Source organism: Leptonychotes weddellii, chromosome 14 (assembly GCF_054177405.1).
Source record: "Leptonychotes weddellii isolate Sample4059 chromosome 14, ASM5417740v2, whole genome shotgun sequence".
NCBI classification, from domain to species: Eukaryota; Metazoa; Chordata; class Mammalia; order Carnivora; family Phocidae; genus Leptonychotes; species Leptonychotes weddellii.
The window spans coordinates 21,635,814-21,652,163 of NC_138382.1; the positions used below are offsets into that span (position 1 = coordinate 21,635,814).

Sequence of the window (16,350 nt, forward strand, 5' to 3'; positions counted from 1 at the left end):
AAATTAAGTTCTGATCACGTCTTCTCAGGACACACCTAAGAGGCACTGTTTATCCCCAGCCAAATCAACTGTTTTCCCTAGTGACCCATTCCTGGAAATGTTATGGTTCCTAATAACCAGCTCAAATATGTATTTTCATTTAATCTTTCCTTTTACCTCCATTTCACATGTGTTGCTGCATGTCATGCAGTTTCTTTGAGGATCTGCTATTACATCATTGCATGAAGTATGAGATGGGGTTTGTTTTAATTAAAAAATTACTTTTACTCAGATAGTGGCTGGGCTTGGAAATGTTCTCTAACGCCCTGGGGGTTTTAGGCTAAGGCTGCAGTTGTGTGTGTGTGTGTGTGTGTGTGTGTGTTTCTTTTGAAGGATCTCCTATTTTGTGAGAGAATCCATCGCTTATTTTTCTTCATGTAACAAACTGGTATAGGCAAGTGAAGTCAGAGTGGGAAGAAGAAATTTCCAAAGGTGTTTCCTGCATGTGAAAGTAAGCACAAGCTATCCTTCTGGGTTTGAAGGGCAAGGATGCAGCAGAGTGATGTCTCTTTGCCCCTCTGACCAACATCCAGGAGTCTAGTTGCTGCATCTGAATGACAGATATCAAAGGGCAAGACTGCAGCTTCCACTGGGGAGCTTCTATAAACTTCGAGAATGAACAGGGATATTTTGTAGTGTTTTAGAATAATGGGTCCTTTGGTGCGGATTCCAGGTTTTATGTCCTACAAATAGTAACAGACATTTTCCTTTGCTGTACGACATGGTGAGCCACTGGCCTAGACTGGAAGCAACTCTGCACTGCTTTTCAAATATCATTCTCCCTCTCAACTGCAGGAACTCTTTGGTTTCTATTATACTTATGGCCTTTTATATCCCTGATGGTGCATCTGATGAAACTCAGTGGCTGGGGCGTGTGAACATGGTTGAAAAGACCCATGCAGGACCAGTGACATCTCCCCACAGCATGGGATGATCTCCTCCCGAGATGTCCCACTGTCAGCAGGATTGGTACTGAGTTGTTTTCCCAACCAAGAGGATGGGTCATATGACCCCTTAGTACTTTTGGTCCTGGTCCCTTTTTAACTAACCACACACATTGCATGATCTCAGGCTGGGGTCCATGACCGAGGACTGAGTTTCCCTGTGTAGATTTTTCCACAGTAGACATTTGTGCTGAGCTGAGGGAATAGACCCATCACAGCCACCATTTTTTTCCCATTACAATGGGATTATCCAGGCATAAACTTCAGAAAACATGTGTGAGATTCCAGAGTAGGCTGGACAGCCTTAGAACACATTCCCTGTCCTGTAGCAGATGCCAGGCACTGCATCCTGTCTGCTCCTGTAACGGCCTCCCCATTGTTTGCTCAGCTATTCTGCTGCATCTGCAGATTGCCTGCCATGTCTGAGAAGCAGCCCCAAGAAGTTGAGGATGGTGGCAATTCTTTGAGAAGCAAGTCAATCAGTGGTAGGAGCAGATGACTGTGAGGCCTTTCATCTTGCTTAAAAAACAAAGGAACAAATAACAGTGTGAGGGTTCTATATTAGAAGAGAAAGGACTTCTTGCAAGTTCAAAGTGCTGTATAAACTATACGCATGTTTCAGTCCTTTTGGGGGCGGTATAATTTTAAGTGAGTCTGCTTGGAAGATTGCATATTTGGTGAAGAAGAAGAATCTGACTTTTAGGAGCAGTGATATTCCTTCACAAATGTGGATAGTGAAGAAGATGGAACCTGACATGGATCATGACCATGGTCAGGACCAGAGAGATGATATCTCAAGGTCTTTCCAGCTCTCTGACCTATGCAAAAATGAATACAATTTTTAGACTATTTTCTCTTATTTCTTGTTTTAGATCCCTCCTCTCCCCTTATTTAGACCCAGGAGAAGGTTTCCAGTGGAAGATAATAATGGAAAGTTATGTGACAAGTGAGTAACCTAAGAAGGGATTTGGAAGAAGAGACAAGAAAACTGAGTCTAGCTTGTGAGCCAGAAAAATCATGGAAAGTTATCATTAAGCACATTAAGCATGACTTAACCTCGCTCTTCCCCACCCTGCGAAGCAAGGCGTATCGTTGCAGTTGGGGAACCAGGTCTCCAAGAGGCTAGTAGATGGCAGAGCTTGGATTTGAACCAAAGAGCCACCCTCCATCTACCTTGCTTGGGTCCCACACTGTAAGTGGCAGCAGATGGGAGCTGTGGCCTTGGGGATGGCACATTTGAATCTCCCACAGCAAGCAGAACTTAGTAAGAAGGTAGAAGCTATATTTCCATGGCCTTGAAGTAAACATTTTACTGAGGCAGAAATTATGTCTCCCCCACTTTTTCTTTAATGATTGGAGGGGAGAATGGAGAAGAGGTGACTGGTGCCTTTGGTGCTGAAACAGGACATTAGAGTGGATGTTTCGGCTAACGTCCTAAGGTGATTGAAGACCCCAAGTGAGGCATCAGACCAAGGTGAATATGTTCAAAGCAAGTGGCTGAGAACTGGGTGGGGTTCCCCTTCCCCGACAGGGAGTGAAGATGAGATAAGGGATTCTGAAGGGAGTATCTTCAGGGAGAATCATCGGTACACTCTGAGTCCTGGTGCCATCCCTAAGAGGAAAGGGTGAGAGATGCCTCTCCCTCCCAACAAGTGGAGGGACATTGAGTCCGCTCAGGGACCTTGATGTCAGCTGATGGCTGGACAAGCATCTGATTCATACCTGAGGAAACAGAAAGCTTGCTTTCAGCTCTGGTAGTAGATGTGAGGGAGGGCTGGCTGCTCCCATCCTAGGCACATCCTCCCAGAATTTGTGGGGGCAAAGGGTGCATGAGCATCTCTGGGACCTGATGTGGCCCCACCAGAGAAAGGGTTGGCATTTTAGACCTTGTCCAAAAGGAGCCATTATAAAAGTGAACGGACTACTTGTTGCCTCAGGTGGGGGGCACGTACGTTTACTCAGAGACATTTCAAGTGGTACACTTATGTATATGTTATACTTCAGTCAAAACTGCTTTTAAAAAAGAATGAAGAAGCCTCATCAGAGAAAAGTTAAAAGTATTGCTGGATTCCTCTGGCCTGCAGAAAGAGTAAGCAGAAAGTTAGAGGAGAACACATCAACCACACCAAAGGAGTTTCTGGTGAGTGGTCCTTAGCAAAGAGGGAAGTTTCAAAAGACCTCTCGGAATCTGTCTGAGAAGAGCCAGTTTTACACACTGGTGGGGCCCAGGGAGCCCACAGCCTGCACTCAAGGGCACCACACCCCTCTCCCAGCCTGCTCTCCTGTACTGGAGGAGTCAGAAACCTGGGTTGGCAAGTTGGGGAAGAGGGACAGAGGAGGAAAGAGGAATGTGACAGCCCTGTCCCCTCCACCAACTGCAGCTTTCTCTCTTTTAACAACACATTCTAGTTGGGAAAGTGTGAGTCCTTAAAACTTTGAAGTTGGAAGCTTTTCTTAGTATGTGTGTTGGGTATTCGAAGTACAAATCCAGATTGTGTTTTGTGAATCAATTGGCTCTAGGATTTTCTGTTACCTAAGAGTGACCAGAAAGGCAAGTTTCATCCAGGGGCAGGGGGGAAAACTATCTCTCCTGAGCAAGTTAAGGGACAATGGGAGAAGAAAATAAGGCTGCTTTATTCTTACACACAAATAGCCATTTGTTTGATTTACTGGTTGCAGTAGTTTGAAAGGAAGTCTGTGATATTACCCCAAAGTAGTAAGCTACAAAAGCTGACCATTGGAGATGCAGTGCTATCCACTAAGTATGTCACGCAAACTGTATACATGGTTTAAAATGTTCTGACAGCCACATTAAAATAGCAAAATAAACAGGTGAAATTAATTTTAATAATATATTTTTACTTAGCCTAATGCGTCTAAAATACCAGTTCAATGTGTAATCAGTATAACAATTTTTAGTGAGGTATTTTACATTCCTTTTTAATTTTTGCACTTACTCTTCAAAATCTGGGTATTTTTTTACGCTTTTCAGCACATCCCAATTTGGGCTCGCTACAGGTAAAGAGCTCCATCGCCACCTGTGGCTAGTGTTGCCAAATTCCCCGGTGCGGTTGTGGGGTCCCCGATGGGGTGGAGAATGATCTCAGACAGTGAGTGATAAGACTCCATGCTCCGGTGATGAAGGGGTTGAGGTGGGATCTCCAAAGTGGGCAAGAGGATGATCTGAGATTCTGTTTGCACTTGTGTTGGGTCTGAGAAAGCATCTGGAAGGATATTGGGCAGAGCAGAAATAGGAGATGGAGAGCTGGAATGAGACCTGCTTGGGCTGTGACTCTGCCATCCATCCATGTTGCCATTGGAAACCGATCTCAACCGGCCGGGAAGAGAGGAAACTGAGAGAACGTCTGAACCAAGGGAAGTCAAAATAAATTGAGCACACTTTTCTGAAGTAATAGCTATGGAATTTAAGTATTCATTAAAATGAGCGCAACATGCCCCCATAGGGGCTGTTCCGGTCTTTGCACAAACTTGGCTTGTCTGAAATAAGAAATACCAGGCAGTGTGCTTAACATCGCTCTCGGGGTAAGCACTGCCATTGTTCTGGTTTTGCTGATGAAGGGAGTGAGACTTAGGTAAGAGGAACCAAACCATCCACTTCTTGCTATAGAATATTATTGCCCAGGGAACCCTGGAAACCCCTGGGTTCAGAGGTCGGCCTTCAGGGAGGCAGAGTCTGCTGAGGAGGGGCAGGGAGGTGCATGCGTAACCAGAGAGTGGTCTTCGGGTTCTAGATCACCGCATCTTCCCTGATGGCGCTCTGTGGTTGTAGGAGCACCAGGGTGGATCCCCTGTCTCTCCAAAAGAATCTGCTGTGGAGCAGAAATAATGATGAGGTTTTTTTTGGGTTTTGTTTATTTGTTTTACTAGATGTCCAGCCTTTAACTGTATGGAGAGTGAAAGGTCTTCCTGCAATCTTGACTTGGCTGTGAGTGATGTCATGAGGATCTGACACGTGTAAGCCCCAGGATGTCTTTGATGGAAGAATGGGGTGAGTGTGGAGGAGCGGGGTCCTAGCAGTGAGGGCAGGAGAAGTGGAGGTGGGAAAAAAAGCAGGAAAGGCCAGAGGCATTGGAGGATGAGAACACCGGCCACCTGTGGAGGGCACTGAGAAATTGGTACAGTGTTCATTTTGGTTGGCCGGTAGCCAAGTTGTAGGAGAGAAATGCAAGGGATGCTGAAGGAGCTTTGTAGCATAAGGAGTTAGACTAAGGGGAAACCAAAAAGAAAAAAAGAAAAAAAAAAAAAAAGAAACAGCAAAACTAGTGGCTTGGAGTGGATATCCAATAATCATCAAATCTTGTTTAGAATTGTGGATTTTGAATGTAAGGAATTCAGCGAGTTCGTAGACCAGCGTCATCCAACAGAAATATAATGCAAGCCACATGTGTAATTTAAAATGTCCTAGTAGTTACATTTAAAAAGCAAAAAGAAACAGGTGAAATTAATTTTGATAATGTATTTTATTCAAAGCAGTATATCTAAAATATTAACATTTCAACAAGTAATCAATGTAAAAGGATTAATGAGCTATTTCACATTCCTTCTCTCAGACTAAAGTATGTCTTCAAAATCTGCTGTGCATTTTGTCCTTCCAGCTCATCTCAGTTTGGACTGGTCACATTTTAAGCACTAACAGCCACACGTGTGCTTGGGGGCTATTATATCGGACAGTAGTTCTAGACAGCTTCTTTCCGCATTGTCACATTTTTGTCCTTTATTTAATAAACTTTTTTAAAAGTATGATTCTTTCTTTTTTTAAGATTTTATTTATTTATTTGAGAGAGAATGAGAGAGAGAGAGAGCACGAGCGAGGTGAGGGGCAGAGGGAAAAGCAGGCTCTCCACTGAGCAGGGAGCCTGATGCAGGGCTCCATCCTGGGACTTAGGGATCATGACCTGAGTCGAAGGCAGATGCTTAACCAACTGAGCCACCCAGGTGCCCATAAGTATGATTATTTCTAAATGGAATTTCAAAATAAGCCAAACTAAAAGTGTATTGCTTAGAGACGTGTAAGTAGGTGATAAAATTAGAAGGAAGCACAGGGGGATGATTCTCACAAAAGCAAGGGTAGTAATTTTTATATTCCATGGGAAATGCATGATAGAACTAGAAAAAAAAAAAAGAGAAGAAAATAAAAATCTCCCCAAATTATTCCACCAATTAGAGGTGAGCATTCCTGGGGTTTTGTTGGTTGGTTTTTTGGTTTTCTTGTTTGTTTGGGTTTTTGTTTGTTTGTTTTGCTCCTTTTAAAGAGAGCAAGAACCTGGAGCTGAACGAGGAGTCTGGCTGCATCCAGGGTGGGGCATGGTAGAGCCTGCTGCATCCTAGACCTCAGACATCGCCTGCCAAATGAAGTTTTCTAAGTCAGGTCCACGAGAACAGAAAGTCTTCTAACAATAGAAGAGGGAACATTTGCAACATTAAAGGAAGGCAGGCGATGTTGGGCTCTTGGCCAAGTCTGATGATGCCCATTCCCACGAGAGGACACCCTAAAAGATGAGAGAACAATTAAGGACATTGACTGTTTTTTTTCCTCTTTAAGGCAAGAACTTAACCAATTTACTGGAATTTTTAAAAGAATTTACTAGAAAAAACACAAGCCAATAACCTCATAAACCATTAGGTACTGTTTCTGGAAGGGCAGCTGTAAGTGCATGGTCTATGTCCAATTTTGCTGTCATCTTGGAATGGGAAGAACGTTGGAATGACAAGTTAGATTGAAAAGCTGTTAAAAGCCAGAAAAATAACGAGTGCCTAATCCATAAATGGAAAACTGTCAGTCCCTTATGTCTTTATACGACTTGGTTTGATGGTAATTCAAGCAAAACTTCTGTGTTTTCAACCAGCCCTTAATGGCAAAGAAAATAAACCATCCGGAGAAAAGGAGTCATAAGAGGAACAATGTATCTCCATTTAGTGTCTGCGGAGAGTAAATTTGGGCAATAGAATTTATTTAGGAGGAGAGGAAATCTGAACAAAGAGATGATATGAAGTTGCAGAAGTGAAAGCTGGATTGTGCTTTTGGAGGTGAAACCCTCTTGGTTCACGACCATGACCTTCAATGACCTTGCTGTGGCCACTGTACTGGAATGTGGATGGCAGCAAACAAGGCTGAGGGGGACCCTGTTTACCACCTCTGCTTCCTCTTTCCAGCCTGCTCTGCTCAGTCGTCAGGGGTTTGTCTCTGCGTCATTGGTCTCCTAGGCTAAGAGGGCTGTTTCAAAGCTGGGGTTTCCAGGGCTTTCCTTTCTCCCCGCTGAGATCTGGGAACCCCCATGAAGTCTAAATGGCAACTGGAGGTTGTCAGTTACATCAGGGGAAAGCCTCAGAGACACAAGTAATGTGTAAAAGCCACTGCAGCATGGAAGCCCACAGATACCCTCTGATTCCTGGCTCCAGCACTGCGGGGCCCCCCGCTGTCAGGCCATAAAAAACGACTGTGAACAGCAAGCCTGGGGATGCAGACGTGCATCACCAACTCACAGCGGTCCTAGGAACACAAGCTTTTGATGTCTTGGAAAATGCATCTTGCTGAGCAGTTTTGAGTATTACCACAAGTAGATCAGAGAGCTGTTTTCTTCTCCATTTATTTCAATGCAGCCTTGACCATGTAGCTGGGGATTGTTAGATCCTCAGAAATTAGGCGGGCTCCATCAAGTTTGCTGAGGCTCTGCTCTGTGCATCCTGCCCCTGCCAGCCATCCGGGTTTCTTTTATTGCTGCTCACGTGGAGGGGCTCAAAAGACACAGACACTTGCTGGCTGCAAAAGGTATTCACAGTTCCCAGAAAGCCAAGTTAGAAGAGCATACGGTGGTGATGTTGAAAAGAGGATTGGTGCGGGGCTCTGAGCTGGGGCTCTGATCTTGACTGTGCTATGACTGACCGGAATGACCTTGGGGAAGTCACGCCTGTCACTTCTTAGGTGTTCGGAGACCAGAGACTGAGGTGAACTAGCACCAATGGCTTTTAAACTGGGTTCCGGGGAGTCTACTCAGGGGCTGTGGAAAGTGGAGACAAGAACTGAGAGAGGGGCCTTCTAGCATCTTCTACTTACCCTAACTGGAGCAGGTCCCCTTTTATCTGTTGACTGTTTTACATGCTGGGGTCCCCTAGACACTTTTATTTAAAGAAAGGGTTATGAGACTTAAAAAATTTCAAAACTAATTAAGTAGATGATCCCTCATCTACAACATTCTGATTTTATGATTTTTTCCAGTGTTTGTTAGACTGAACATTTTGCAAAGTGTTTGTTGATGGCTGATACAGCAGATTCCTTATTGACTTTTGTATTCTTCTATGACGTGTATTAAAGACTATAAAGAGACATATAATGGCTTTTTGTTCTTTCTTCTAGAGGAATGACTGTTGCGTTAATGATTACAGCAGTGGCTGCCAATTCACTAATGGGTGGAACATGTAATTAGAGCTTGAGGACTTAGCTCTGGTCATGACTGTACCACTTACCATGGCCTTGAACACATCCTCCACCCTCTTGGGAAGGAGGCACTATGCTCTGTGATTAGGAGCTTGAGATGTAGAGCCAGACTGCCTGGGTTCAAATCCCAGTTCCGCCACTGACTAGCTACTTGTTTTGGGGTAAGTTCTCTTACGTCTCTGTGCTTTAGTTTTGTCATCTCTAAAATGGGAGTAATAATACTACCCACCTCAGTGAGCTGTTAGCAGTGTTAAGTAAGGTCATTCATGCCAAGTCCTTAGATCGGAGCCTGGCACAATTTACAGTCCCAACAAACATTAGCTATGATGATCTTTGGAGTTTTTTTTTTTTCCTTGTGTGTACTATGAAGGGGTTGGGTTGGGTGATGGATAAAGTCATCAACTAATTTATTAAGCTGTACACCCTGGGGCCTACAACAGTGCCTGGCACACAGCAGGTACTCAGTATATGCTTGTTGACTGAGTGGCTAAGATTTTGCATTTCGCCTATTAGGAATTATATAAGAACCTATTTTCGGACACCTAGTAGGCAGAAATATTAAATCATGAGATTAGAAATATCCAGAGTGTTAGGATGAATAAATTAAGAACATCACCATTTATGGAGAACTAACCGTTCTCTGTTGTAGTCAAGAGTCCAATCAGGGAAATGCACGCGCTCAAGCCAAGCAGTTCAGTAGAGGCCATTGAGCACCGGGAACAAAGGGGCCAGGAGAGCTGGAAAGCCAACGGGATAGTGAGGCAGCCTGGGGATTAGCCAGGAGGAGGAGATGGTGCTGCTGGAGACTGATGCCGAGGCACCCACCTAGCAGGAGCTGGGAGCTGGGGCTGTCAAGGGACGGGTTGTCTAGTGGAACTAGCCACTGCCAGATTTGCAGGTCCAACAGAGAGTTCCCAATTCCCAACGCCTCCCATTGGCTAGATCCATCCAGAAGCCAGCAGGCAGAGGAGGTTGGGAATTGTAGTTTGTAGAGGTTCTCTCAAGGCTTGTGAATGGATGTGAGGCCAAGCTGGCCAGGTCCAGCACCTTCACCAGACTGCGTACCAGGCTGTTCTAGTGGAGGGTCTGGCAAACTATGGCCCTCAGGTCAAATTTACCAACTGCCTGGTTTCATAAATAAAGTTTTATTGGAACACAGCCATACCCACTCTTAACACATCATCTATGACTGTCTTCATGCTAGGTCTGCAGAGTTGAGGCCTTGTGACAGAGACCATATGGCCTTTTACAGAAAAGTTTGATGATCCTGGTTCTAGACTATGTCTCACCCTTACAACCACCGGCTGGGTAAGTATTTCTACCCTTCTTTTGCAAATGGGGAAACAGGCTTGTGAAATGGACCTGACGTGCCTGAAGCTGAGTGCCCGGTGGGAATGAAACTTGCGTCTGGCCGCTGTCCAGTCATTACCAAACTCTGCGTGCTTTCATTACACCCCCAGGGGCCCCTCAGGCTCCTGATCCTCCCCTGAAGCAAAAAGGCACCTTGGGTTGGCATCTTTCCATGGCCTGTCTCTGCCTCTCTCTGCCTCACCATCAAGTTCATGCTGAGGGGTCGGAGGTCGTCTGAGCTGGAATGGACTGGAGTTTACAGGACAGAGTCCAAACGTTTGGGGCTTGAAGCTCTCTATTTGTTAGACTGGCCTTTCTAGGGAGGCAGCTGGCCCTTAAGAGGCTCTTTCCCCCCACCCCCTCCCCAAGTCTGCAGAGTCATCACAACTAAGCGGGAAAACCAAAAGATTTGGGAGAACATTTCTGACATAATGGAAATCAATGTTAAAATGAGATTTGCTTTCCAAAATTTACAGTATAGCCAACTCTTTAGGAATATTTCTCCTGTAAAGCTAAGTACACCTGTCTGATGAAAAACAAAACAAAACAAAACCTTTCTAAATGGAATATTATTGCCAACATTTCTCTGCATTGCTTGGAGATTCATCTTCTGTAGTAGTATTTACGAGTCAAGCTGTGTTGCTGTTGCGTACATGACAACAGCAGGAAGAATTCTCCTGAAATACAAGAGGATTTATATTTGCTGGGAAGTCCAAGTGATGGCCAGGTAGACATTGCTTGCATTCATTTTGCTCACACAGAGGGCGAGAAATTGCATCTCTGGGAAGAACATAAAGGGTTAAACGGAATGCACGTTGAGAGTAATGAAATCAGGATTGACATGTGATGACACAGTCAGGGCAGAGCCGTAGCCATGGTACTATTTGACCTAGCATTTAGCCAGCACAGGTATTTTTATAACGTAATAAGTGTACTTTCCTGCCTCCATGAAAATGATACTCCTGACCACTCCTCGTGGGGTAACTGATGCCAGTTGTGCTTTTAAAGCCATCATGAAGCTCTGGTGACCCCCTGAACCCTTCCTTCCCTCTCTTCTCTGACCAGGTGTTGGGAATGACTTAGGGTGTTTCCTTGAGCTGGCCCAGGGCGGCGGCCAGACGAGGCCCCAAGCTGCCCCCATCATCCTTGATGCAGGCTGCAGGCATTTGCTTCTGAATGGCTCTGGAGCTCAGGAATCTTTTTCCATCTTGAGGATCCTGGGAAAATTTGTAACCCTCGGGATCCAGAAATTCACTACCATTTCATGGGGGGCAATATGATCACGTAGGGAAAGCTGGGGCTTCAGAGGTGAAAAGACCCGGATTTCAATCCTCTGTTTATTAGCCTGTCCTCTCATGCATCTGATCCTCCCGCTAGGCCTGAGAGGGAGCTGGGGATGTCTCTGTGGCAGGCTGGATAGTGGGCCCCAAAGATATCCAGGTCCTAATCCCTTAGAATCCTGGGAGTGTTACCTTATATGGAAAAAAGGGTCTGTGCAGATATGATGAAGTTAGGGATCTAGAGATGGGGAGATCATCCTGGATTATCTGGGTGGGCCCTAAATGCCTTCAGCGATGTCCATATAAGAAACAGGCAGAGAGGGGGCACCTGGGGGCTCATTCTGTTAGGTGTCTGCCTTCGGCTCAGGTCATGATATCAGGGTCTTGGGATAGAGCCCTGGGTCGGGCTCCCTGCTCGGGAGGGAGTCTGCTTGTCCCTCTCCCTCTGCTCCTCCCCTGGTTCGTGCTTTCTCTCTCTCTCAAATAAAATAAAATCTTAAAAAAAAAAGAGAAGATCTGACGCAGAAGAGGAAGAAGACAGCGTCATAAGGATGGGAGCAGGGGGAGATGTGAAGATGCTGCCATCCTGGCTGTGAAGATGGAGCAAGGGACCACAAGCCAAGGACGGCAAGGAGTGCTGGCAGCCTCCAGAAGTTAGAGAAGACAGAGAAACTGATTCTCTCCTGGAGCCTCCAGAGGGAGCCCGACCCTACCGACACTTTGACTTCAGCCCAGGGAAGGACGTCTGGCCTCCAGAGCAGTAAGAGAAGAACTGTGCACTGCTTTAAGCCACCAAGTTTGTGTTTTTTGCTACAGCAGCCATAGGAAACTGACACAGTCTCCCACCATGGTTGCGTTGTGTAAGAATCATGCTTGAGCAGGGATGCTAAATCAAGCCAGGAAGTCATGCCCAAAGCAAGGGGGTGGGACCCGAGTCATCTGAGGTGACTCTGGGGACAAGCGAAGTAACTGTGAGAATAGCCCCACTTGCCGTTCCAAGCTTAGGCTGGGGTATAAGAGTTGTCCCCGGAAGTGGCACTTACATCTCTGGCATGGATTTGGCTCACTGCCCCCTGTGTCCCGGACCCTCGCTGTTCTTCTTTGGCCAGCCTGATATCCCATCCTGCCCACCTGGTTGACAGCCATGTCACCCATGTCAGCCTGGAACTCAGATTCCAGGACAGTGGTGAGGGCACAGCTTCTGGATCCTGTGTCCTTGATCAGGAACTGACCATTGCCTTGTCTGCCCTTTCCCTGCTGGGACGTGCAGGTCAGAGTCGGTGGGCGGGAGATAGCTGGATGATTTTCAGGGAGGAGGCCCACCAGGAGAACCTGAGCACCCAGGAGAAGGAAGAAGCTGTGGTGGAGGAAAAGACTCTGTGGTCAACCCACATGGCCTCAAGCTCGGGCTCTTGCCATTGAGCTAAAGAGAGCGCTGCTCTCCTCCTGGCCCAAGGGGCTCCAAAGGCGATCCCACAGAACCCAAGGGCGCCCCTGCCTGAAGGAGCAAACTGACACGTGAGAGACCTCATGGGGCCTTAGATTCCCATATGGGGGTTCTAGACAAATGGCCAATGCTAAGACTGACTCTCAGAGGGGCGCCTGGGTGGCTCAGTTGGTTAAGCGACTGCCTTTGGCTCAGGTCATGATCCTGGAGTCCCGGGATCGAGTCCTGCATTGGGCTCCCTGCTCAGCAGGGGGTCTGCTTCTCCCTCTGACTCTCTTCCCTCTCGTGCTCTCTCTCATTCTCTCTCTCAAATAAATAAATAAATAAAATCTTTAAAAAAGACTGACTCTCAGAGTTCTTGGGGGCATTGGAGGAAGGTCTCACACACACACACACACACACACACATCGGGCTGCTTAGTGGATGAACTTCAGTAATCCCTGGGAGCAGAGCCCTGGAGAATCATCAGTGTGGTTAAAAGCAATAGCCACCTCCAAAGCCACCACCTTAATCATGACAAAAGAGTTCATTTTTCTACCTTCCAGGAAATGTAGGACTAAAGACCTTTGCAAGAAACTTTAAAGATTCACTGACACGCTCAAGGCCTCTGGTCATCTGTCCTCCCGGGGAGATAAGCAGCATCCCTGGAGAGAAGGCAGTCCAAAGTCAGGAGGAGTACGGCCCTGCTATTCAGACACTGAGCTCTCCTCATACCAGGCTAGGTGGTGGTGAATCCAAGAACAATGAATCACCCCAGGGCCAGGTACCAGACAAATCAGGACAGCCCCTACCTCCCAGGTCCCACAGAAATTATTCAAATTCGCTAAACCGAAGTCACACTGTCCTACATATTTCTTCTGGTGGAAACCACAATAGAGGCTCTGGCTCACCATGTCCCCTCACCCCTCTGCCTCCTGATGCCTCTCGGTGCTCCTCTGTGTGGCCCCGTGTGTCATCGTGTGCCCCGCCCCCATCTTGGGAACGGTGAGTATCAAGCTGTCTTCTCTGTAGCAGTCCTCCCCTGATACTGTTGGCTCATCAGACCTGAATAGTCATCAAGCCTACCTTTTGGAACAATCCGTGCCCATATTAAACCCTGGACAGGTGTGGCCTGGGAAGCTCAGGGGACGTGTCAGACTCTTAGCCCCGGGCCGAGGCCCTTGGAGGGGTTCTGGAAATGGCTGACCTCATTCCTCCCTTTGTCTCCCTTCCTTGACTGTGACCACATTGACTTGCTCTAGATGCTCTAAGCTTTCCCAGCAGCCTCATTGCTTACATGTCGCAGTTGATGCTGGGGTTGTTCCTCTTCCCAGACAGCTGCCTAAGCAATCCTCTGCTCCTTCTGTCCCACTTTGAGAGGCTGAGGGTGAGGTCACAGCGTGGCTGGTGCACCAGTGTTTGCATTGCTCAGACGGTGCTGTCAGGGCCCGAGCAATGCACGCCTATCGTTCACCTGCTATCAGCAACCTGTCAATACCCTCATCCCGGAAGCCATGTGCTCCTTCTCTTGAACTTGGTCCAGACATTACACAGATGAAGTCTTACAGGGCAGTTTACATCCCTTTCACGGGAGCAGCACTGTAGGGGATTATCCAACTCTCTGATTTTGGTGATTGTTTCCTACCTCCCCTCCCATCCCCTCTGCTTAGTCTAGAACTTACCTTTTGGGTTTGTCTCTTCCCGTTAGCACCTCCTCCAGGAAAGGTGCCCTGGAGAGAGGGTTGTCTGAGGTGATTTCCCCTAAGAACAGAGCCTGAGACAGGTAGTTTATCTGGGAGTGACTCCTGGAAGCTGGAGTGTGGGAGTGAGGAGTAAACAGGACAAGGAGAAAAAACCAACAGAGAAGGTTCATTTGAACCGGTCACCACTGTGGGCAGCTGAGGCTCAGTTCCCTGGGGACTTCTGAGGAACTGTGTGGAATGCACCTCAGAATTGTCCTTCTGAATGGCAGGAGCCTGGGACATTCATCTACCAACTTCTGTGGCCCATTGGCAGAGGATTGCCCTGGGGGTGTTAACTCTTCCCGGGCTGAGCCTGAGCCAAGGTCCTCCAGGCTAAGGAGAAAGGCAGGGAGGCAGAAAAGTCGTGGTGGGGAGGTCTTTGAGATGAGACTCAAGATGGAAAGCAAGCAGTGGGGGTATAACTGTCCATCTCAGGTGTGCAAAAATCAGTGGGCTTATCAAACGTGTCCTACAGAGGGTGATATTTAAGTCAGTCAGCAGTAGCTTAAGAGAAGCATTTGGAACTGAGTGTTTACAATTGATGACCTAAACTGATGGTTTCAAAATCACCTGTAGGTCTTACCTGCCTGTATTATTCCGTTCCTCCTATGTTCAGGAGAGGACTTGATCTGTTTACCACCAATGGTAATTAATCATTCTTTAGGATGAATGATTAATACTTTACTGGTTACTTACATTTGCTTAGATACCCTTGCATTGTTATTACTCCTTCTCTAATTTGGTCAATTAATTAACACATTCATCCCCAAAGTGAGGCTGGTTCATATTTTGGATGCGAAAGCATGTGATTTTCCTCCTTTGCTTTTCTCCTAGCTGAGCCGGTCCTGGTTATACTTCACTGTCTCAGAAGATTCCCCTTAGGACTGAAAGCAGTGGAAGGCAGCAAGGATTTCTGGCTTTTGTTTTCTAAGAGCACAAGCCCTCAGGAGGGTTTGCAGAGGAGGCAAAAGGGTGAAGGAGACTTGATGTTCTATATAGTTAGTCTTGTAGAGCTCCCACACCCCTAGAAGAGGAGATGGCCCTTGACTGAGGGGGAGAAAAAAGGGGGAGAGAGAGAGAGAGCTGTGGTCCAGGAGCAGTGCGGATCCAGCCCTGCTCTCTGCAAGGGCTCCCAGGATGATGTAAGCCTCCAGAGGAGAATGGTTGGATGATACAGCTAATTCCTACATCCCAAGCCAGTTGCAGAAGTACCAGAAGAGGCTGTAGAGAGATAATGAATATTTTAGTAGCAACCAAGGCAGATAGGTGATGGAGCCTTTAACTCATAGTACTCTGGCACAGAGTAAGATCTTGGATTTTTTTAAAGATTTTATTTATTTATTTGAGAGAGAGAGAGCAGGAGCAGGGGGAGGGGCAGAGGGAGAGGGAGGAGCAGACTCCCCGCTGAGTGGGGAGCCTGACATGGGACTTGATCCCAGGACCAGGAAATCATGACTGAGCTGAAGTCAGAAGCTTAACTAACTGAGCTACCCAGGTGCCCCAGGTCTTGGAGTTTTGATATGAATTTCAGGAAGGGGCAAGGAAAACTAAGGAAGGACTGAGGGCAAATTTCCTGCCAGCCTGGGAGAGGACGCTTGAAGTTGGTAATTACATTGATTTATTTAAAACAGGTTTTTAGACTTAGATGCCTACTCACCACACATTTATTGAGTGATTACTGTGTGGCAGGCATCATGCTTGACACTGAGAATGTAGATATGACTAAGACATAGCTCCTTGCTTCAAAGGTGCCCACATCCAGTCAAGGGGATACACTTATAAGATGATGATGATGATCCAAACACACGTGTAATATCTGTGTATAATAATAGATATCTACAGGTTTTATGGAGCCCAAGAACAGGGGTGCAAGGGACAGTTCAGAGAAGTTTCTTGAAAATAGAGGGTGTTTATTTTATTTTATTTTTATTTTATTTTATTATGTTATGTTAGTCACCATACAATACATAATTAGTTTTTGATGTGGCGATCCATGATTCATTGTTTTTGTATAACACCCAGTGCTCCATGCAGTACATGCCCTCCTTAATATGCATCACCGGGCTAACCCATCCCCCCACCCCCCTCCCCTCTAAAACCCTCAGTTTGTTTC

General features: G+C 46.5%; 1 long non-coding RNA gene across 3 annotated transcripts in view; it reads left to right on the forward strand.

Moving 5' to 3' along the window:
• The first annotated feature begins 204 nt into the window (after nucleotides 1–204).
• LOC115942972 (uncharacterized) overlaps nucleotides 205–16,350 on the forward strand; it is a 36,024-nt gene continuing 19,878 nt past the window's right edge. For 2 of the 3 annotated variants that reach the window (XR_004077560.2, XR_004077562.2), the window contains exons 1-3: nucleotides 3,133–4,992; nucleotides 8,359–8,600; nucleotides 9,644–9,747. This is a non-coding gene — a long non-coding RNA (uncharacterized LOC115942972). The other variant, XR_014139958.1, reaches the window with a different exon arrangement.